Source organism: Phaethon aethereus (genome assembly GCF_964289735.1).
Source record: "Phaethon aethereus genome assembly, chromosome: 3".
In the NCBI taxonomy this organism is placed as follows: domain Eukaryota; kingdom Metazoa; phylum Chordata; class Aves; order Phaethontiformes; family Phaethontidae; genus Phaethon; species Phaethon aethereus.
The window spans coordinates 7,887,911-7,910,621 of NC_138576.1; the positions used below are offsets into that span (position 1 = coordinate 7,887,911).

At 45.5% G+C, this 22,711-nt stretch overlaps 1 protein-coding gene across 2 annotated transcripts in view; it reads right to left on the bottom strand.

The window, feature by feature from the left end:
• Positions 1-22,711, bottom strand: part of LOC309403140 (protein eva-1 homolog C-like) — a gene marked incomplete at both ends in the record, with an annotated part of 234,238 nt that overhangs the window by 90,881 nt on the left and 120,646 nt on the right. The window lies entirely within an intron of this gene.

The following is a 22,711-nucleotide window of genomic DNA, read 5'->3' on the forward strand; positions in this document are numbered from 1 at the left end:
TTTCAGCTGTGGATTAAGCACGGTGGTGGTGCACGAAGTGGGCATTTTCCATCACTGTAGCACAGACAGGTCTGCAAAGGAATGCATCACTCTGTAACAGCCCACGGCACACTGCGAGCTTGTGTTGCATGGGGCCAGGGTCAGGCATGAATAAACGCGTTCTCTGTGTATAATATTTTAGGTGGAATGACCACCCTCTAATGCAGGTTAGAATATGGTGATGAAGTAGGTACAGATCTCCTGCGCCATCAAGGGGAAGGAGCCCAATCCACCGCAGACCCGTCATGTCTCAAGGCTGAGACTTGCCCTTCTCATTCCCCCCTCTCATCCCCTTCTAGTGATTTGACGGGAATTCACCATGCCTGGCCCCTTCCCCATCCCAGACCGCACTCTGTAAACATAGCTGGTCGGCATCATCCACCTTTCAGCTGCTTCTGTCTGAGGCCACAAAAAGGAAAAGAGGAAAAGAGCTTATTGCAACCCCCTACCAGCTGCACACTGCCTCCTGCCTTAAGGACTGACATAATTTGGCACAGCACTCACCAGAACCGTGCTGTCTGTACACACACATGTTTAATACCTCACCAAGTGATCCTGGTTTAAGCAGGGCTCACCTGCTGCCCTCTGACATCATGTTACATATACCTCTTCCTCCCTGATGGCACGTTTCTGTTTGCGATCGGGGAACGTGACTCTTCCAGGAGGGCACATCCCAGGTACCTGGAGATTTCTAGTGGCAATATGCCCTCACTGGTTGGATACAAGAAGGCGGAGTATTTTTTAGCTCTCTGGAAAGAGACTGGCTGGGAAGTGGTGACAGGGAAATGATCTTCTAAAGTACCCACCCTGTACCTGGAGCAGACGACACAGAGGCATCGGAAAAGCCCTGCAAACAACCAGTTGAGCTTTAGCCATGAGCCATTTCAACCTGCTTTGAATACAGGCTCTATCGCCTTCCAGCTGGGGCTGGAAAACATCAGGTCTGCTCTGCCTGCAGGGTTTTGTGAATTTGCATGTTCTGAATTATTGCCAGGAGTAACTGGTGCTGGAGAGATCAATGCTGGGCCCTGTGCAGAGCATCAGTGAGGCAGCGACTTATCTGTGGAGGAGGGAAGCTGGGGAAATTTCCTCTCACTCTAAACTATTTCTTGGCTCTTTACATTAGTTATCAGCCCTTGGGAATATATTTTCCTCTCTCCATACTTTTCTGTGGTCTGCATTATCATTTGCTAAATATTAGCACGTGCTATTTATCATGAGGTCTGCAACCCTTGTACACTCCAGGGAGTTTGAGACTAAGTCACAGCAATAAATTTTCTGACATTCTATGGGCTTTATAGCTCTAAGAGGCACACAGCTGAAATTATTATCTCAGAGCCTTCAACCCCTAATCTCACAATGAAACTTTAGTCACCAAAGGCAAGGAGGATGCACACAAATGCAGGTTGTTTATACTCACAGTGGATTCAGACTCAGGCTCCAAGTCTGCTTACTGATAATGATGATTACTTTGGCTCCACTGGTTTTATAACATGTTTGAAAGGCTCCGGGAAGCCACATTATCTGCAGCTCCCTTTCAACAGCATGTTTGGATCATAAGAGCTACTAGGCAAGCAAAGGAAACAAGGTGTGGTTGTGGGCTGGGAATCAGTTTTAATAATATCATACTGATCAAAATTAACAACACAGTCTACAATTACTGCTGTCCCTCTGTGATTAGTGTAGAACAGAATCATCTCAGACCTGACTCAAAACCTGTTGGCTTCACTGAAAGATTGTGCAGCAGGTCCTAGGACCCACTTGGACAGGTGAGACAGCTGGCATATCTTTTAAGAATGCTTTCCACAGAGCTCAAGAGCTCTCAAACCCCAGGTGTAAGAAATCAAGAAAGGAAGGCAAGGGGCCAGAATGGCTGAGTGGAGACCTGCTGGGCAAACTAAAGGGCAAGAAGGAAATGCACAGGCAGTGGAAACAGGGGCAGGTATCCTGGGAAGAGTACAGAGACATTGCCCAGTTGTGTAGCGATGGGGTCAGGAGGGCCAAGATATAGCTGGAGCTGAACTTGGCAAGGGAAGCAAAGAATAATATAAGAAGGGCTTCATCAGGTATGTCAGCCAGAAAAGGAAGGTCAAAGAGGAGCGAGGCTGGCAAACTGGTAACAACAGAAGAGGAGAAGGCTGAGGTACTCAATGAACTCTTCGCCTCAGTCTTCACTGGCAACCTCTCTTCCCACATCTCTCAAGGGGATGGACTGCAAGATGCGGACTGGAGGAGAAGTCCTTCCTACTTGTAAGAGAAGATCAGGTTCAAGAACACCTGAGGAACCTGAACATGCACAGGTCTATGGGACCTGACGAGATGCATCCCAGAGTCCTGAGGGAATTGGCTGATGTAGTTGCCAAGTCACTCTCCATGATATTTGAAAAGTCCTGCCAGTCAGGTGAAGTCCCTGCAGGCTGGAAAAAGGGAAACATTGCACCCAGTTTTAAAAAGGGTAGCAAGGAGGACCCTGGGAACTACTGACCTGTCAGCCTCACCTCTCTGCCCGGGAAGATCATGGAGCAGATCCTCCTAGAAGCTATGCTAAGGCACATGGATGACAGGGAGGTGATCTGAGAGAGCCAGCATGGCTTCACCAAATGGCAAGTCATGCCTGACCAACCTGGTGGTCTTCTATGATGGAGTGACCACATCAGTGGACAAGAGAGGAGCTACAGATGTTGTCTATCTGGAATTCTGTAAGGCCTCTGACATGGTTCCCCACAACATCCTTCTCTCTCAACTGGAGAGAGATGGATTTGATGGGTGGGCTGTTGGGTCTGTAAGGAATCAGTTGTATGGGTGCATCCAGAGGGTAGTGGTCAATGGCTCAATGTCCAGATGGAGATCAGTGATGAGCGGTGTCCCTCAAAGGTCCATATTGGGACCCCTTTAATATACTCTTTAAAGTACTCTTTAATATCTTCATCAATGACATAGACAGTGGGATCGAGTGCACCCTCAGCAAGTTTGCAGATGACACCAAACTGAGTGGTGTGGCTGACACGCCTGAGGGATAGGATGCCATCCAGAGGGACCTGGACAAGCATGAGAAGTGGGCCCCTGTGAACCTCATGAGGTTCAACAAGGCCAAGTGCAGGGTCCTGCACCTACGTCAGGGCAACCCCCGGTATCAATACAGGCTGGGGGATGAAGGGATTGAGAGCAACCCCGCCAAAATTTTCTTGCGGGTACTGGTGGATGAAAAGCTGGACATGAGCCAGCATTGTGCACTCACATCCAAAAGTCTAACTGTATCCAGGGCTGCATCCAAAGAAGTGTGGCCAGCAGGTCAAAGGAGGAGATTCTGCCCCTCTACTCCACTCTGGTGAGACCTCACCTGCAGTGCTGCATCCAGCTCTGGAGCCCGCCGCACAGGAAAGACATGGACCTGTTGGAGCAGGTCCAGAGGAGGCCACCAAAATGATCAGAGGGATGGAACACCTCACCTACGAGGACAGGCTGAGAGAGCTGGGGTTGTTTAGCCTGGAGAAAAGAAGGCTTCCAGGAAATCTTATTGTGGCATTTCAATATTTAAAGGGGACTTATAAGAAAGATGGAGACCAACTTTTTAGCAGGGCCTGTAGGGATAGGAGAAGCGGTAATGGTTTTACACTAAAAGAGGGTAGATTTCGACTAGACAGAAGGAAAAAATTTTTCCCGATGAGGGTGGTGAAACATTGACAGAGGTTGCTCAGAGAGGTGGTAGATGCCCCATCCCTCACAACATTCCAGGTCAGGTTGGATGGGGCTCTGAGCAACCTGATCTAGTTGAAGATGTCCCTGCTCATTTCAGGAGATGGGACTAGATGACTTTAAAGGTCCTTTTCATCCCAAATTATTCTGTGATTCTATTATTCTAAGCCATCATCCTTTACTGACCTTCTCTACCCAACGTGTTTGGGGAGTTCGGCCTTTCTTCAAACCTTGTACTCCAACACCTCATTTCTGAGCCCCAAAGCCCCTTTCAGACTTATTCTTGGTTAATGGCTAGAAATGATCCAGCTTCTCCCAGCTACAGGGTATAATCCCAAGCACCTTCAAAGAAAATCAGAGCTCAGACTGAACTGGGAATATATAATGAATAGTATTAGGGGTTTTTTTTTTATTAAAGAAATAAATTAAATGCTACTTGAATGTACATGTCCAAAAGAAACACTGGTCTAAGGAGTCTGTATTTTTCAAAGTTATCAAATTAGCCCAGCTTGGTTTCCACCACCAATCTAAATAATGGTGGATGTTGTCCAAGAACTTCTTTTTCCTTCCAAACAGGCTGAGAAATCATGGGCAAAGTCATTAGTATCTGAGAGGAGACATCCTCCTGCTCTGAATGTACCAGATAGAGGTATATGGACCAGCTGCTGCTCTCTGAGAAGGAGAGCCCAGGAAGAGGATCAGAGAATTGTTGAGTAGCTGAGCGCCTCACGTGTGGAAGGAACAATAGGCATTAGCAGGTTTTTCTTTGCAACTTTATGGCAACAAAAACAAGAGAAAGAACTTGGCAAAAATATTTGAGAAGAGCCTCAGAGCAAAAAATGGCGTGGCTTCCCCTGTAGCCCTCTTCTCTATCCCTTTCTTGCTCTCCCACTATCATGGGAGCCAAGGCAGGAAAATGCTCCCAAGTTCAGGATTCACTGGCCATTCCCTGGCCAATGCAAGACTCACTCTCCATCACACAAGGGCCAGACTGTCTTAGTACTTCCCCTGTAAGAGATTGTTTTGCAGCCCCATAACCCTTTCTGGCAGGAAAGCTGTCCTGATCTGGAGCAGGGATGTTTCTAAGTATGCCACGCTCCTGAATGCAGTAGCCTGTTATCCCAGAAAGACTGAAGAATAAACAAAAAGGGACTGGAAGAATAATGATGAAAAAACTTCCTTGATCTGGAAATCAAATCCAGGTCATATCTATATTAATAAACTAAAGGGCTTGAGTACTGGCTTGCAATTGTACACATGTTGTAACTAACAACATTCCCAGAAATATTTTGCCCTGTGCCCACCCAAAGAGCACCCTGGCACGGTCCAGGGGACAGCACAGCCAGGGGACTTTTCACTGCAGATAGTCTGGCTATAGAGAATTTCTCTATTCAAATGCAAGCCATGCCTTGCCACTTGCCCTTAGGGGAACATTTTTACTGCACAAGTGTAGTGGACAGGGACTCTTTCCTAAACAGAGTTAAACGTCCAAGCTGTCAGCGCAGCGGCTGCTGTGGTGCGCAAGGGATGCCCGGCAGGTCGTAGCTGCCTCCTCGATGTATTCAGACACATCCCCTGCCCTCTCTGCTGTCTGGGAGAGACACAAAGGGAGCAGAAGATGCTGGGGGCTGCAAGCTGGGGGGATTCCCCTGGCACAGGGATTTCCTACCAGTGGGCTCTGAACCAACACCAGCAGCTCTCAGGACGCCTCCATGGTTCAGGGACAGTGGCGTGGACAAGCTGCAGCACGTCCGCTCGCAGATGGTGCTGACAGGCTCGGGGCCAGCTGGAAGGGGCTCTAACTAGGCTGTACTGGCTTCTGCCAAGATTAGGGCTGGATAGTCCCTGGAGAGCCTCCCAGGCCATGGGGAGCTGCATGCGCTAAACTCTGCTTCGTCAGAGACAAGAGACCTTCTCTGTGTTACTGGGGGTGTCCACTCCACCGGAGGGGCCTTGGTCCTTTCTCCAGGTGACATAGGCTGTCAAAGCAAGCATCTCCTTGTCCAGCCAGAACATGTCCTCCAAATCAGGCGGGACATCCCGTGTTTGAATAAAGCTGTCAGGGTAACCCACCTCCAGGCACGTGAGGCCATGCCGTGGTCAGCTGCGCCCTGGCAGCGCAGGGTGCACACAGGACAGACGGGCCGTCAGAAAGCAGGAGTTTACAGGAGCTTACAGCTCTGATGGTGTCACCCCAGCTGCTTCCATGGGGACAAACACCCCGCAGAGCTGGTGTGCAAAAACAAACCTGCTGGGGCACTCTGCATTACTACAGTGCATAAATATCTCCGGGAGTTTTGACTGTGGGACAAGCTGTTATTCTCGGGCTGTTTCAAAGCGTTTCTGGTTGGAAACAATCATGTTTTCAATGTTATAGACTCTAGCCCTAATCCCAAACCCTTGCTTCTGAGCTGGGTAAGTTTCCACTGAAATAAAAAGAATGGGAAAGTTTTTCTTTTCTCACAAACTGGGAAAAGGAAATGCTCTTCAGAAGGACATGGATTCCTCTGATGGCTCAAAATAGAGAAGAGGCTCTTTACTCTTCTGTGCCATAAGAAGGATAACACTGCTATATCCATTTTTGGGATCCGTTGTTTTCAAAGATGGGTAAAAACAAGAAATAAATAGCAACACTAGCCTTCTCTCTCTTGCATTCTTGCTGTCCTCCACAGGGACAGCTGCCAGAGCAATGAAACTATATTAGGACCACTATATCCCTTAGAAAAAGATAAACACTTCCCAGGGTTTCTCTTTGCACAGTGACAAGAAGCAGAGGAGTCAGCACTGGATTCAGACATCTGCAATGTAAATGTCTACATGGGTATTAGGGGTGTGAGCTCCCATTATTGTCAGTACTGATCTGGTCTTTACAGTACAAGAATGATTCAGCTGGTCAAATACCCATGATCCAGTTAAACATGAATGTCCAAGTGCTTTTGAAAGGCACTATGCTGAAACATCAAAGACAGAGTGTGCAAATAGTAGGCAGGACCTATAAATAAAACGCACTATATACGTATATATGGGCTACTGAGCTCTAGATATCTAGTCCGCACAAAAAAACTTTCCTTGGCTACAGCAAGAGCTTTGATACGTTTTATTGGGTCTGCGTGGCCAGGTTTTGGTAGCGATGGGGGCTGCAGGGGCAGCTTCTGTGAGCAGCTGCCAGAAGCTTCCCCCGTGTCCCACAGAGCCAGTGCCAGCGGCTCCAAGAGGGACCCGCCGCTGGCCAAGGCCGAGCCCATGGGCGACGGTGGCAGCGCCGCTGGGAGAGCAGAGCTGAGAAGGGGAAAAACCTGCGCAACAGCAACTGCAGCCGGAGAGAGGAGTGAGAACATGGGGGAGAACAGCCCTGCAGCCCCCAGCCCGGGGCAGGAGGGGCAGGAGGGCTCCAGGCGCCGGAGCAGAGGTTCCCCGGCAGCCCCTGGGGAAGCCCACGGGGAGGCCAGCTGTGCCCCTGCGGCCATGGAGCTCCACGGGGGAGCAGATCTGCACCCGCACCGGGGAGGGCCCCACGCCGGAGCAGGGGGATGCCCGAAGGAGGCCGTGACCCCGTGGGCAGCCCGCGCTGGGGCCGGCTCCTGGCAGGGCCTGTGGCCCCGTGGGGAGAGAGAGGAGCCCCAGCTGGAGCAGGTTTGCTGGCAGGACTTGTGACCTGCGGGGCCCAGGCTGGAGCAGCCTGTTCCTGAAGGACGGCACCCGTGGGGGGCCCAGGCTGGAGCAGCTCGTGAAGAACTGCAGCCCATGGGAAGGACTCATGTTGGAGAAGTCCATGGAGGACCGTCTCCCATGGGAGGGTCCCCAGGCTGGAGCAGGGCAGAGGGTGAGGAGTCCTCCCCCTGAGGAGGAAGGAGCGGCAGAGACCAGGTGTGATGAGCTGACCACAACCCTCATTCCCTGTCCCCCTGCGCTGCTCGGGGGGAGGAGGGAGAGAAATCGGGAGTGAAGTTGAGCCTGGGAAGGGAGCGGTGGGGGAAGGTGTTTTAAGAATGGCAATAAATTAAACTAATTTCCCCAAGTTGAGGCTGTTTTGCCCATGACAGTAATTGCTGAGTGATCTCTCCCTGTCCTTATCTGGAAGACAAGCCTTTCATTGTATTTTCTCTCCCCAGTCCAGCTAAGGAAGGGAATGAGAATGGCTTTGGTGGGCACTTGGCGTCCAGCCAGGGTCCACCCACCACTCCTAGACAGCTACATTCGGTATCAGAATCAAAACCTGAATCCCATCCTGCAAAACTGGGTTCAAACCCACTGAAGGTTAAGAACTCTTCAGAAGAGATACTATTTCCCAGAAGCAGATACTATTTAACTACATACCTAATTTTTGTCTCTTCTGCTAGTAAGACATGAAGCTGTCAAAGACTACTAAGTTTAAAGAAAAAAGGTCTGAAGCAATTTAGTAAACTTATAATCAACAAGGTGCTAGAACTTCCTTTAAGCATCATGGGGTTTGAAGACTCAGGAAAGTACACAGGCGTTGAAAATACGTAATTTTTTTAGAAAACACATTGAAGATAAGAATTATCTCACCTAACTTGTCAACAATGCAGATATTCACACATGGTCTAGACACCATGGGTTCCTTTAAAGCAAAAGAGAGAAATAAGCACTTGTAAGGTACCTGAAATATCTACTTGAAAATGAGATGAACTGCAACCTAGAAATGCCTATTTATTTTCATATACTGACTACAAAGGGAGGCCAGCGTATCTAGTCCATATGTAGCTGATTATACTGTAGACGGCTACATCTGGTCAGCATTACAGCGTGTTTAATAACATACCTATTTGCAACTGCATTCCTATTCAGATCAATATGTCTATGCACTCAGTACTCCATCCCTCTACTAACACTCAAGATTGCACCCACTGCTAGTCCAAACCTTTTGTCTTGGACTTCAAAAGCATCTGCAGGCTGGATCCAGCTACACTGAGATCTACGATTCACTTGGTAAGGTCCCTCATGAAAATACCACTCACCAATCCAGGACAAGACACCTGAGACTCAGCTAGAGACACAGCGTTCCCTCCAAGAAGTCTGCAGAGGAGCGCTTACAGAGAAACAGAGGAATTGTTACAAGTCTTTTCACTTAGGAAAATATTTTTGCCCTAACCAAAATGTCAGTGCTAATGATTAAATACATTTCCTTGAATAAAATCTGCTCAAGACTTCAGGAAACACTTTTATGAAGAGCCATCATGCCAAAAAGTAAAGCAGTTCGTATGATCCTGAATTCAAGAGCCTTGCATATGTAAAGATCTGGTGAACCTTTTTGCAATCTGGGACAGGTAAATTATTTTTTGCACCAGTCTAGCCTGAAAGTCAAAAAGCTTGGCTCAGCCATGAGTGTGTCGGCATCCCAGGGTATGGGGCACCGTTTCTTGGCCAGATGCAGAAGGAAGGTAAGTCAGTCAGTCATCCAGATCTATAAAGCAGAAACTCGCACTGTTATTAGAAGCTTGCCTTCCCATCTGGAAGTTAAATGCAAACATATGCATATGCCTAAGTGTTGCTTAAGAGAAAATCACTACCCTGACAACACTGAATGGGAACAGGAAGGAAAGAAAAACAAAAAATACAAACCGATATCTGTGCCTTCCCCGTTTAATTTTCTTTACCATCAGAGGCACCCTCATATTTAATTAAGCACAACTTAGGGAACAAAGAATGATGAGGTGAGGCAGGAAAGAAAAGCCAGTTGTTTGTTAGTACTGTAGTAGGATAAGAAATATCTGACAGAAAATTTACATTACACACGTTCCAACTCCAATTTACTAGGTGGCTCGATCCTCTCAAAAGAGCGCCACAACACAGCACCAACATCCTATACTTCATTCTTCACCAATACCCGAGGCATCTGCAGAAGGTTTTGATAACCTTTAATAGCACAGAGGAGAAAATTTGCCTTTCTTACTTGTGGGAATCAGGTACAGCTTTCAGCAGAAGTCAGACCCTTTGATCAATATACAGCACATTAAAAAATGTGTGCTAGGATGTAATCCTGGGATAAATCCTGGATGGTTTGGTTTTTTTCATTGAAAAGGGGGAGAAGAGAATTTAATATCAGTTATTTTCATAGTAATAAGAATTATAACAATACTTCAGAAGAAACAAAATAATAAAAGAGAAATGTGAGACAGTCATTGAATTCATGACTGGGTGAATTATTATGACAACAATGGATATGTCAGGCAGGAGCTTAACACCTGATCTTTCCAAAGCTTCATGTCAATAAAGTTCAACAGCAACTGTAGGCACTGAAAGCAGAGACTAATCACATCTGTACAATCATGTCTGCACTAGATGCCTAAACTGAAACCCCAAGGGAGGTGGTGAAGCTGTTGTTCTCTCCTGCCAGATGCTAAGCAAACCGCCTTAGGACATGCAGCCTAACCACACAAGGCACGAGGAAGCCACGTGACTGCACAGTACCAAAGAGCTGGTGACAAATCACAGTTAAGAAGAAAGCTTCTTGGCCTTAGGCCAGTGCCCATCCACTGGGCCATGCTAACTACCATGTCTGTCCACAATTAGAGAGGCGGGGGAAGAAATGTGGTACGTCTTTGCCCTTTTATGAGCTAATCTATTTTCTTTCTAATTTTTCTTGTACCCTTGTAAAAAAGGCATTTCTTGTCTATTCCAAAAGGTGGGGTTTTTGTTCTAAAGGAAATACTACAAGAATGTCATCAAAGCTTGGCGCAAATAAATATAATCTAGTGACTAGACAGTGCAAGTCCCTTCTACAGACTGGTCCTTGATACATAATCTCAGGTCACTGTGAGCTGTGAGCATCCAGGCTGAGGCAACTTTTGATCAGCTAGGGACAGGTCTGTTGGACTCCAGATGGAGCTGCATACCAGGTATCTTCCTCTCCCTGAGGCTTTCGCTTGGACTGAAATGCAGTGATATCCATTCAAAAAAGAGGCCTCCAAGTCTCTGCCCTCCCTCCTTCATTCTTTCCCCTGAAGGTACCGACACCAAGGGTCTATCTGCTTGGATTAACCAGCCTCCAGAGTCTTTGCAGGCAGCTGTAAGATGGCTTTCAAAGATAAAAGATGGCCCAGGGTGGCCTCATGGGTTAGGAATTTAGTTAAATATCTTCTAAAGGGATTTAGTAGGATTTGCTTCATTGTTTATATTACGCAGTATCAGTCATCCTTAAGGCCCCAGGCCTTCGTATTAGTAAGGCTGGGAACACAACCAGCCAGTAAGGGATGCTGATACTGTCCCTCATGATCCTGTTCTCCCCATGCAGAAATGCTTCCCTACTCTGACGTTTATAAACTGCTACTTTGGCTCAGTTCACTTAAATGAGGGAGAATAAGTGAAATACTGAGCAGCAGGATACTTGGGACTGAAATTGCAGAGTCAGTTTTCTTCCCGGGTAGTGGTGCTGGTACCGCACAATGCTGAAACAACAGCCATTGCTAATCGATGGCAAAGAAATTGTAAGTTTCTGCTGGCCCCTGGGGGAAAAATAATCACAAGCCTGCTCAGTGTTTCTTAAAAGATATAGGTAATTGTGCAAAAGAGTAACAAAAAGACGATTGAGCGACTGGACAGGTTGATTTATGAGAAAAGATTAAAGGAGCTGAACATGAATGGCTTAGCTAAACAATGACTAAAACGGGACACGAAAAGTAGCCACTGTCAACAGTATTTGAAGTGTCTGTCTGAAGGGGCATTAACCATTTGGGTGCGTACACTTTGAATAAATGGAGGTCATGGAATGGAGGTAGGAAAAGTAGATGCCAGGTGAATGTTTAGTAAAGTTTCTTGTAGATCAAGACTACTAGGGTGTAACTCACATGGCAATGTCCTCCCCAATGTAAGGGGTGCCCTGAGCAGACATTACCTAAGGAGTCTTTGGGAGGTCTCTACTCTTAAATACCTCACTGGCATCCCCATATCTAAGCACTAGTGCAGACACCAGAATAAAAGCCCATTCCAAGACCTCCATACAGCCAGAAGATAACATATCCACGCCTTGGGCCTCAGAGATCAAGCAGGAATGCAAGGAAATGTCCAAAGTGGGATGACAGAGTGGTTCTCTGGAATCTTCTTATACCACTGAAGGATGAAATGGGGCTGGGCATGTTCCCGGGTAGTGGAAAGACACAGAAATGTCAGCCTCTATGCCCTACCATCACTTTCCCTCTCCCAGCCAAGAACTTGAACTGGAACAAGAGAAATGCTCTTTAGTGACACGTGGCTAAAGAGACCCAGGCTGGCCATCATTCAGCCATTATAAATCACATAAGTCATATAAGGCACAGCATCGTTCTCCCTGCCTAGTCCATGCAGGACAGGGGTTATTAATGCCTGCCTGCTATGGAGCTCCCTCCCTAGTTGGTTTGGCCATGGAGAGCCACACTTCAGGTTCCAAACAGAAAAAAATAGAAATTATCTTGCCACATCCTGCTGCTTTCTTTTCATCTCATGTAAGAAAGGATTAGGCAGGAAACACTGCATGGTGAAAAGTCCACCTGGAAAACAAAGCGTGGATCTACTCCTCTAACAAAGTCACCACAGAATATACATTAGTAGGATACTAGGTAGGGAGGAGGCATACACAGGTAAGGCATTATGTTGACAGATCCTAAGTTCAGCTCCTATGACACAAACCCTTGCGTAATTGTTGTCTCCACATGTAAAATGAGACTAATACTTTCTCCCAAAGTCTGCCTGGCCCTGTCTATGTAACCACTAAATTACCCATAGCAAGGACTGCTGCTTAATGAGTGCTTTGCACAATGGAACAGTCCTTGCTGAGGACTGTAGGCATAGCAACATTGTGTTAATCATTAGTGCACTTCCCAGCAATTAATTATACATTCGATGCTCATGTACCTTTCATCAGTGGGCTATACACACCCCTGAGTGGCTGTTTCTGTTATTCTATTTCAGCAGCAACTCACAAACCCCAATTGTACCAAGGAACCCCATCACAGAGGTCGCATATATTTGCATCTTTGGTGGCTTTCACAAAATTGCTATTTGTTTCCCCCTCTCTATCCCGCTCTTCCAGTTTCTCTTTCCATGGTCACGAATAAGGATTTTCCAAATCTCAGGGAATTTCCTGTTTGCTTCACATTGAAGTGGAGAAAGAGAAGAGAGGGCAGTGGTACATGCACAGCAGAGAAATGTGCACATGCTTACAGACACCAGCTGGGAATCCTTCTATAAACGGTGCAAGGAAATGGCATTGTCTTAATACATTTTCAAAAAGTGAAGGCAAATATATATGTGATCCATGCAAATATATCTTAATTGTTCATGGTGTCAAACACTCCCTTTAAATTTAAACTAATGACTGTTTCACTGAGCTGTCAGCAACCTCCAGTAGCCTCCAGGCATGAGTTAGCAATGAGTTAGCATCAAGGTGTCAATGCTTTTGGCATTAACCTCAATTAGGAGGAGTTAGGGTGATCACTGAATGAAGGGTCAGCCATTCATTGCTGAGACATTCCTCTGGCTATAGCCTGCAGTCTCCTGCATGAAAGGGGCTGGCAGACTGGCTGCCTACTGCCTTCTCAGTAGAGAAGTCTCATACGTGGCAACATTACTGTTAATTACTATACTTGAAATCTCTGCAGGTCTTGACAGGCATGGAGAATCAACAGTAACCCTATTTAATGAGGATATTCAATGAGGTTCCCAAGTAAAAAAGTAGCCTGTGAAAATAAAATGGTAAATATCTGCCACTTATTCATGGTCAGAATTTTTAAAAGAACACTATTAAGGGAGTCAGTATGTCAAAGAATAGAAAGTCTGTGCAGCAGGGTTATGCCTACCAGGAAAAAAAATCACCATATAGATAAACTGTGTAACTTTAATTCTGCTCCACTTAACTCTCTCTAGACTTCCTGAAAGAATTCCTTTAGATATATTACATTCACATGTCATCTTGCACAGTCATTCTCAGGTAGATCTGCCTTTCTGGGGTGAAATCATGGCTGGATCACAATTGCTTTCAAGGCTGTGCTCTCCCTATTCAAGCATGGAGGTCTCAGGACAGCCAGGCAGAGCCCCCAGATCCACCCCTGGCCTGAAATCAGTTCTCTGTCTGGTGGATTGTTGTTCAGCCCCAAGGACATGTGCATATTTATGCCAGAGGAGCTCACTCAATGAGCAAATCTGTTTAGAAAGATCAAAGGTTTGCCAGCCACCATAAAATCTTGATTACATCACAGTTTAGCATTACAGTTATTACAATAGAAACTCTAGGTCCATTCTAAAGCATTTCTTAAATTTCTAAAATACATGGATAATACCAGAACGAAAAAAAGTCCCACCTGCCTCCTTCCCATCCTTGCTGTCACTCACTCCACCATAACAGTCCGATCACCCTTCCCTGCAGCCAGCTGTGACTGTAACTGCAGCATCCCCTAGCCAGAAGCAGCACGGACCCTGAGCAAAATGACCCTGAGCAAAATGACCTGCAGCCCCTTACGCTCCCACAGGAACCTCACAGCGAGCCCCTGATGCACTCCTCTGTGACTTTTAGACCATGGTCCTTATCAACTAAAGCAAAACTGAAAAAAATAGAGATAAAAGGAATAAAAGACTCAGGTGCACACACCTTGTGAACAGTGGGGCACAGGGGTTGCAGAGTACATTAGCTACTTTATGGGACTCTTTCCATAGTAGAAGCTCTATATTTTCCCAGTAATTGCACAGATGGAGGACCACAGCAGCAGGCTTGCAAGGCTTGCCTAATTGTAAGGCGGCACTTGTCTTACAGCTCATTCTGCTTAGGATCATCGTAAAACTTGTCCTTTGAACTCCCTCTCTGCTTCCTCCAGCCCCATCTTCCTTCCTCGCCATCCCCAAGGCAATGATTTTTATCTCCATTTCTTCTCTGCAAGAATCAAAGGACTTTCAAGCCTTTCCCTTGCTGTGACAGCATTACCTGCTCCTCCTCCACCTGAGATGCAGAGCTCTGCTTCCTCAGAATATTAATTTACCCTCATGTATGTCAGACACAGGCTCATTCTGCCCTGGTAATGAAGAGTTGCACATATGTCTGGGCCAGCCAGGCCAGGTGTGTTCAGGCTCTTCTAGATGTGTGATTCAGGTCAAGCTACAGTGAGTTGTGCAGTAAGCAAACAGGAACAGCACAATGACAGCTTCCGATTCCCTAATTTACCAAGGTTCATCTTAAAACTAATCATGCTGTTTGTGCCATGTCACTCATATTTCACATTCATGTGCAGCCGCTAACATTAAACCTAAACAGTTATTTGCCTCTATAGCATATTCCTCCTTGATGTAGCATGGCAGAGCTACTACAGTCTCTGTTATTAGCGGGTATCTACAAGACCGTTAGTAAAGTGTGTGCCCCACTCACTTTAGCACTAATCAGCAAAAGAGAAGGCATCTTGCTTTTGCCACCAGTTAATCCATGATCTCCAACAGGTCTGTGCCATGAATCCAAATTATATGAGCCTTTCTGACTGAGTAGTTTCCTTCTTTGCTTCTCTCTAAGATCCAGGAAACTGCATCCACAAAAATTGTTAAGACAACAGCACCAAAGACAACAAAGTGACAGCCTCAGAAGTTGGAAAATGTCCACCTTGAGCTTTGTACTCAGCCAGCATGGTGCAGTCTGTAGTTACACTGCCACATGCTTTTTTAACAGGTTCTGTGAAGAATGAGTATTTCTGAAAGTGAGGTCTAAGTTTCTGAAAGGAGAAACAAGCCCCTTGCTTTTCCTTCCGCTGGATGGAAATGTGTAAAAGGCTGGAAGGAGGTTCAGCAAGCCCATTCGCTTGCAGGAATGGGCAACAGATGTTATATCATCAATGAAAATCTACTCTGACCCCCCTTCCATACCACCAGCCACAATCCCTGACAGTCTACAACAAATCTGACCTTGAGAACAAAAGATCAAAATAATAAAAACCTGAAAGCCAGGCAAAGAAGACAGCAAAGCTATCAACCCCATCGTAGCTCCTAGAAACATCAAGGGAATTTATAAAGGTGAAATGTAGAAAGGGGACCTCAATCCTATGCAAATCCAATTAACAGCAAAATCCTTCTTCAAACCCAAGTCTTCAGACTGATATAACCTTGAGCTGAGGTCCAAGACACCAAGCTGCTATTTGAGAACTTTTTCAGCACTAACACTCCTAAGTGGCTATAGGTAATTTCTCAAGGTTCAGAGGAAGAAATTCCCCTTAAGAAGTTAAATAAGCGTCACATTCATCTCTTGCCTGGATAAATCTATGATAATTGGAGATCCAGTCAAACAGTGGGAGTAAAAACCAATAAATGTAAGGAAAAAACACTGTTATTATCATCATCATTATGTGTCAGTGATAATTTTGACCAAAATGAACATTTGCATAAGAATACGGTGGTTGAAAGCCATCTAACCAGATGTAGAAATCTGCGTTGTAGAGGTCCTACATGTAGATAACAACGTCAGCTAAGCATCAGAAGCTCCCTTTATCATCAGTACAGGAGAACTGTCACTTCAAATATGCAGTTCATCTCTTTCAGGCACCTACTTTAGGATGAGATGATTTATACCTCAAAAGCAGCTGTTTCTCTCCATTACCTGTAAAAGGAATTTTTCTCAGATGGGAATGCCTCCACTATAAATCTCTATGACTTATGTGTCTACACTTGGTCAGATGAATCCCACTTCATGAATTTTTCATTATTTGCAGTTATTACATGAAGACTAGATAGCTTTTTAAAAAAATACACTATAGCTTGAAGAGAAACATAGAATTCATACAAAAATTACTGGACAAAGTTCTATTCTCTTAGGAAAATAAGACAGAGATTTGAACAAATGTCCTAAACCATCTCTGAACCCAGTGTCTTGACATTGAAAGTAGCCACATAATGGAATTGTATTATATCATTATTCTGTTCTTTATTTATTTTGTAGGTCAAACTACATGGCCATGAATTTAAAATCTACATGTCTGTGAGTCCTGCTTTACAGTATGACACAAGAATCCCAGTTAAACAGATATTATCAAACATTATACATTCAGTGTAACATCCCTAGAGCAAAGCTGCCTAAAATGTTTACTTGTTTGTAAACATTAGTTTTATTTCAACTTTTGAAGAAAGGAAGTCTGCATTATACATTCTGTGTCTGTCTTTCTCTAGCAAGATCCTGTCTGCATTGCCCTGTTTCAAAAGGGTGTAAAAGACTTTTGTTTTTTCTTGGAAGTCGAAAATTGCCCTTTTTCTATTTTTTTCCAGATCTTGGACATTTTTTTTAGGGCAACAGAAAGCATTTTTTGCAATGATAAAAATACATTTTCTACATTCATGGATTCATAAATTTTAAGAGCAAAGGGACCATTACATTCATCCAGCCTGAGGCATTGATAGATTTACTGCACAGGAGCTAATGGCCTAGACCACAGTCCCTTTGAGATGACAGGAGAGAATTTGTGCAGCTCTTTAGCCTCCCTCCTCATCACCATCATGATGGCAACCACCTCAGAACTCTCTTGTCTAACAGAGACCCTGCCTCTAGTCCAACTTGATAGAATATTTATTTACACACAACATTTTGGCAAAAGCCAGACTGCTTTCACAAGTACCCAGAGAAAGCAAAGGTCACCACATCCCCATCGCCCCAGAGCATCTCTGCCACTTCTCATTGACCCCATTCAGTCTCTCAGTAGCACCAGACATGGCAAAACAACAGCAGCTGCTGTCCCTGTGCTCATGTGTTATCCTTTACCTGCCCAGTTCTCTCATCAAGACATGAAGTGCTTGGCCTCTGGCACCCAGCTTATTGCCTCATAAAGCAGGATGGCAGGATTATTAACGTGGCAGAACTGCAGGATTCTCCAAGCAATTTATGAGTTACCATGGCAGTTCATTAGCTCTCAGCCCAATGACTCCTTTCTATCAAGCATGAATCAAACAGGAGGCACACACGCATCTAAACGCACGATGAATATTCACATCAAAAATACATCCAAGGACACATTTCTTCCATTTTGTCCAACATGTATCTAACAAAGGCACTAAAAAGTCACCAGTTATCAGGACCGATAGCCAAAGCACTGAAACACGCCTAGACACAAAGAAACTCACAATCCCTGTCTTTTTTTTTTTTTCTCATTGGGTCATTTCTGACCAATGCCTGTATTTAAAGAACAGCAGGTACTTAGCAGAGGGTTTACATTTGCAGCCTCCATCGACTGCACAGGGAAGCAGGTCTGACAGTTGGGACAATAGGCACTCTGGATTTCTCCCTTGACTTTCAGTGCTAAGAATAAGGTTTCTCTTTACACACAGACAAGCCCCTCATCTCCAGTCAAGGAAGTATTTGAGAAAATATTTAACTTTCATGCTATTTATGCACGGGTCTTAAAATAAAGCACACACTTAAACACTTCCTTGAATACAAGTGGCATTATGCGCGTGAAAATATTCAACACGATGTTTTAATACATTGTTGAGTTAGGGGTTCAGCAGAGGCCAAAAAAACAAGTCTAGCATACTAGAGAGGAAAGAGATCTAAGAGAATTAAAGTGAGTCTTTGAGGGTAATAAGTGGACAATTAAGAAAAAGATCAGTAACTTTTGTCAGTAAGTACAAAACCACTAGCAAGCTACCTGCAGATATTACAAATATAATGCCTTACAACAAAAAAAGACAGTGAGATAGGGAGATAGAAGGGGAGGGGGGAACAGAAAGAAAGAGAGAAAAACATATATTAAGTCTTTGTTGCACTATTTTTCTCAGTTGCATTAATACTGTCTTATTTGCTGTTATCCTCTAAGAGTTTTGGGGTATTTTAAAGAAAAGGCATCGCTAAAATTTTTTTATCTCCTTCTAGTTACAGCTGCCACACTCAGAAAGAACCCTCACCACGTGCTATGTGCTTTCCCAGAACTAACTTGCGTTTTCCTTTAAAAAAAAATAATTCATGTATTTATTAATGCAGTAATGGGACCCACATACTGGAAAATCCCACCTTCCACACCATCCCATTAGCTAAATGTGGCTTTGGGCCAAAGTTTAGTATTTCAGCTCCTGCCAAGGTTCAGGTTTGGAATGTTTTTACATTGGAGGATTTTTCATGTTTCCTTGGCTGGGCTAATGGGACCCTAAAGCACACGAGAGATCGCTATCGTGTCGGGCTGCCGTTTCAATCATCTTGTACATACACACTAATTTGTAGTATTTCCCTCTCAGCTAAGTGATGCCAACAGGCGTTTAACGCAAGATGCAAAGGGATCTAATACGATACGGAGAACAACTGACTTGTGACACTCCCACTGGCTGGAGTAATCACAACAAAGTATTCAAAAAACTACAGCTGGGCAAAAAGTTAGATGACACCTTTACTTAAAACCAGAGTCATCGACAAACTTGTGTATGTCTGGCAGGAATTCTCATGTCCAAGAAAAAAAATGGAGGCTGGAGGAATGAACCTCCAAGAAATCCTGGGAACTATCCTGGGAACTACAGGCCTGTGAGCCTGACCTCTGTACCGGGGAAGATTATGGAGCGGTTGGTCTTGAGAGTGCTCACAGGGCACCTGCAGGACACCCAAGGGATCAGGCCCAGCCAGCATGGGTTCATGAAAGGCAGGTCCTGCTTGACCAACCTGATTTCCTTCTATGACCAGGTGACCCGCCTAGTGGATGAGGGAAAGGCTGTGGATGTTGTCTACCTGGACTTTAGTAAAGCCTTTGACAGCGTCTCCCACAGCATTCTCCTGGAGAAACTGGCGGCTCGTGGCTTAGACAGGTTTACTCTTCGCTGGGTGAGGAACTGGCTGGATGGCCGAGCCCAGAGAGTTGTGGTGAACGGCGTTAAATCCGGCTGGCGGCCAGTCACAAGTGGTGTTCCCCAGGGCTCAGTTCTGGGGCCGGTCTTGTTCAATATCTTTACTGATGATCTGGATGAGGGAATCAAGTGCTCCTCAGTAAGTTTGCAGATGACACCAAGTTGGGTGGGAGTCTTGATCTGCTGGAGGGTAAAAGGGCTCTGCAGAGGGATCTGGACAGGCTGGATCGATGGGCAGAGGTCAATTGTATGAGGTTTCATAAGGCCAAGTGCCAGGTCCTGCACTTGGGTCACAACAACCCCATGCAACGCTACAGGCTTGGGGAGGAGTGGCTAGAGAGCAGCCCGGCGGAAAGGGACCTGGGGGTGCTGGTTGACAGCCGGCTGAATATGAGCCGGCAGTGTGCCCAGGTGGCCAAGAAGGCCAACAGCGTGCTGGCATGTACCAGGAATAGTGTGGCCAGCAGAAGCAGGAAAGTGATTGTGCCCCTGTACTCGGCCCTGGTGAGGCCGCACCTTGAATACTGTGTTCAGTTTTGGGCCCCTCACTACAAGAAGGATGTTGAGGTGCTGGAGCATGTCCAGAGAAGGGCAACGAAGATGGTGAGGGGTCTGGAGAACAAGTCTTCTGAGGAGCGGCTGAGGGAACTGGGGTTGTTTAGTCTGGAGAAGAGGAGGCTGAGAGGAGACCTTATCGCTCTCTACAACTACCTGAAAGGGGGTTGTGGCGATGAGGGTGTTGGTCTCTTCTCCCAAGTAACTAGTGATAGGACAAGAGGAAATGGCCTCAAGTTGCGCCAGGGGAGGTTTAGATTGGATATTAGGAAAAATTTCTTCACTGAGAGAGTGGTCAGGCATTGGAACAGGCTGCCCAGGGAGGTGGTGGAGTCGCCGTATCTGGAAATGTTCAAAAAACGTGTGGATGTGGCGCTTCAGGACATGGTTTATGGGACATGGTGATACTGGATTAATGGTTGGACTTGATGATCTTGAAGGTCCTTTCCAACCTAGTGATTCTGTGATTCTGTGAAAATTTGGACATGGCTTAAAGAAACCAAAGCTGTTGCCTCATCCATTTACCTCTTGGAGATCCGGGATAGGGCTCAGGTCCTGCTGCCAAGCCAGGGAAGAACAGTCTGTATGTGCTGACCTGAGATGCTCTTGGAGGTGTTCTCCTGCCAGGACTGGGAGGTAAGTCACCTCACTAACTCTTCACTAGTCATTGCTCTACACAGCGAACACCAGCATTAATGCCTGTCACAAAGTCCACCTCAGCAAAAGGGCGATGATTTCTGCTAACAACAGATGAGTTTTCAATTAATATTACCTTTTGTCACCTCACAAATTACTGCCTCAACAGATTTTTTTTTCATTAATTGCTATCAGCAGAAGACTTATTTTTTTCTTTCCAGCTCTCCCAATGCTTTAGCACCAAGAGCAGAGTTCAGCTGCCCTGTCCCCATAATACTGAAGTTTCTCACATGGGAAATGTCTGTGTGAAGGCCCTCCTACCTGCACTGCCACATCTATCAGTATGCTTGTTCTCACCACATCTTCTGAAGCAGCACAGTGGGTTGGTAACAATGATCAAGGACACGCCACATTTTTTGTCACAGGTGAGACCAGTGACATGGGCCAAACTGCAGAACCATGGCAGGACACTTTTGCCACACCTTAGAAGCTGGAGAGTGACAGAGAAGAGCAGACTGACTGCAGTGCTTGATCTCAGAGACTAATGAAGCCACCCATTTGAACCAGCTGAAGTGATGCTCAGAGAAACCTATTTTGTACATCCATCATGTTTCCCAGGCTATGCCACAGTCACCCTTTGTATACATACACCTGTGTATGCCACACACCCAGTGTGTCTTTCACTGCTCTCCAGTGAACACCAGCAAAGCTGCATCCTGCACTGCAGGGATCAAGCGTTTCCAACTACAGGAGGTGGGGAACAGAGATAAGTATCTAGATACAGGTCATGTTTTCTAGTCAAAGCCTGTCCCCTTTAACTCCCACAGGTTTTGTGAAAGTAGGAGCACACCATACCAGGAGCAATGATGCATGCTGCTTTATGGAAATCTGAAATGGAGATGTATCCAACAGGAGGTTTTCTACACTGAAATTGTTCTCTAAAACATAAGAACATCAATTTGCTTGGTCTTATCATTTCTTTTAAAAGACTGCCAGGATTTAGATCTGTCCAGCACGAGCACATGGGACTGGAATTTGATTTCTTGTTTATTTGTTTTTTACATTTTGAAGGATTTTGCTGTTTGAGTGGAGAAACGTGTCTGAAGATCACCAAATCCATCTCAGAGACATGTCTGAGATCATGGTTTTGAAAAGGAGCCATGGCCATCTTCAAAGGATGAGGCAGATTTCACCCACTAAAAAGCAAAACATGCCATTTTGTGCTCTCAGGCATGACTCATTTCCCGATGCAGTTAGGCTATGACTAGGAAAGTTAAGGTCAGATTCATTAATGCCTTTTGTAGTGGACTTTGGGACCAGGACCACAATGCCAGAATAAAGCTTCAGGGGCCTTTGAAGGAGATATCCTCTTGGAAATACATCATGGGACTCTGTTTGGTTTGTCCCCGGATTTTTGATTTATGGAGCTCCTTTTTTGCTGCATTGCCTTGGTTTCTGTCAAATCCCTATGAGCATAAGCTTCTCTCCAGTCTCTTTACGAGAAAAGTGATATAAAAACATGACCTTCCTGGATAGAAGATTCACAGGGCTTTGCATGGACTGCCTTGCTACTTCTTGCTACATCATTTCAAACAAAAACCAAGGGGCCAAGAGAAAAAAAAAATCAACCTTCCTGCCACTCCAGCCAAATGAAACTACAGCCAGACAGGAGCTCAGAGCCTGATACTCCTGCATCAACCTCTCTGCTCTGCAAGGTGCTGTACATCAGCCATGCACAGCAACTATACAAAATGCTATAGTGACTCCATCTCAAATACCATCTATCAGATTCAGCATGCTGCAGTTACGCACAGAGATTGACCCACAGACCTGTTGGTGTCTGAGGACACAGCCAGCACCTCCTCTACTACATACTCCACCACCTGCTCAGCAGATTCAAAACAGCACCAGAATTTCCTCTTCCAAGTAGATGAAGAAAGAATCAGAGAGAGAGAGAGAGATATGATCCTAGCAACAATAAGCAAAACCCTCAAGCAAATATTTTCAA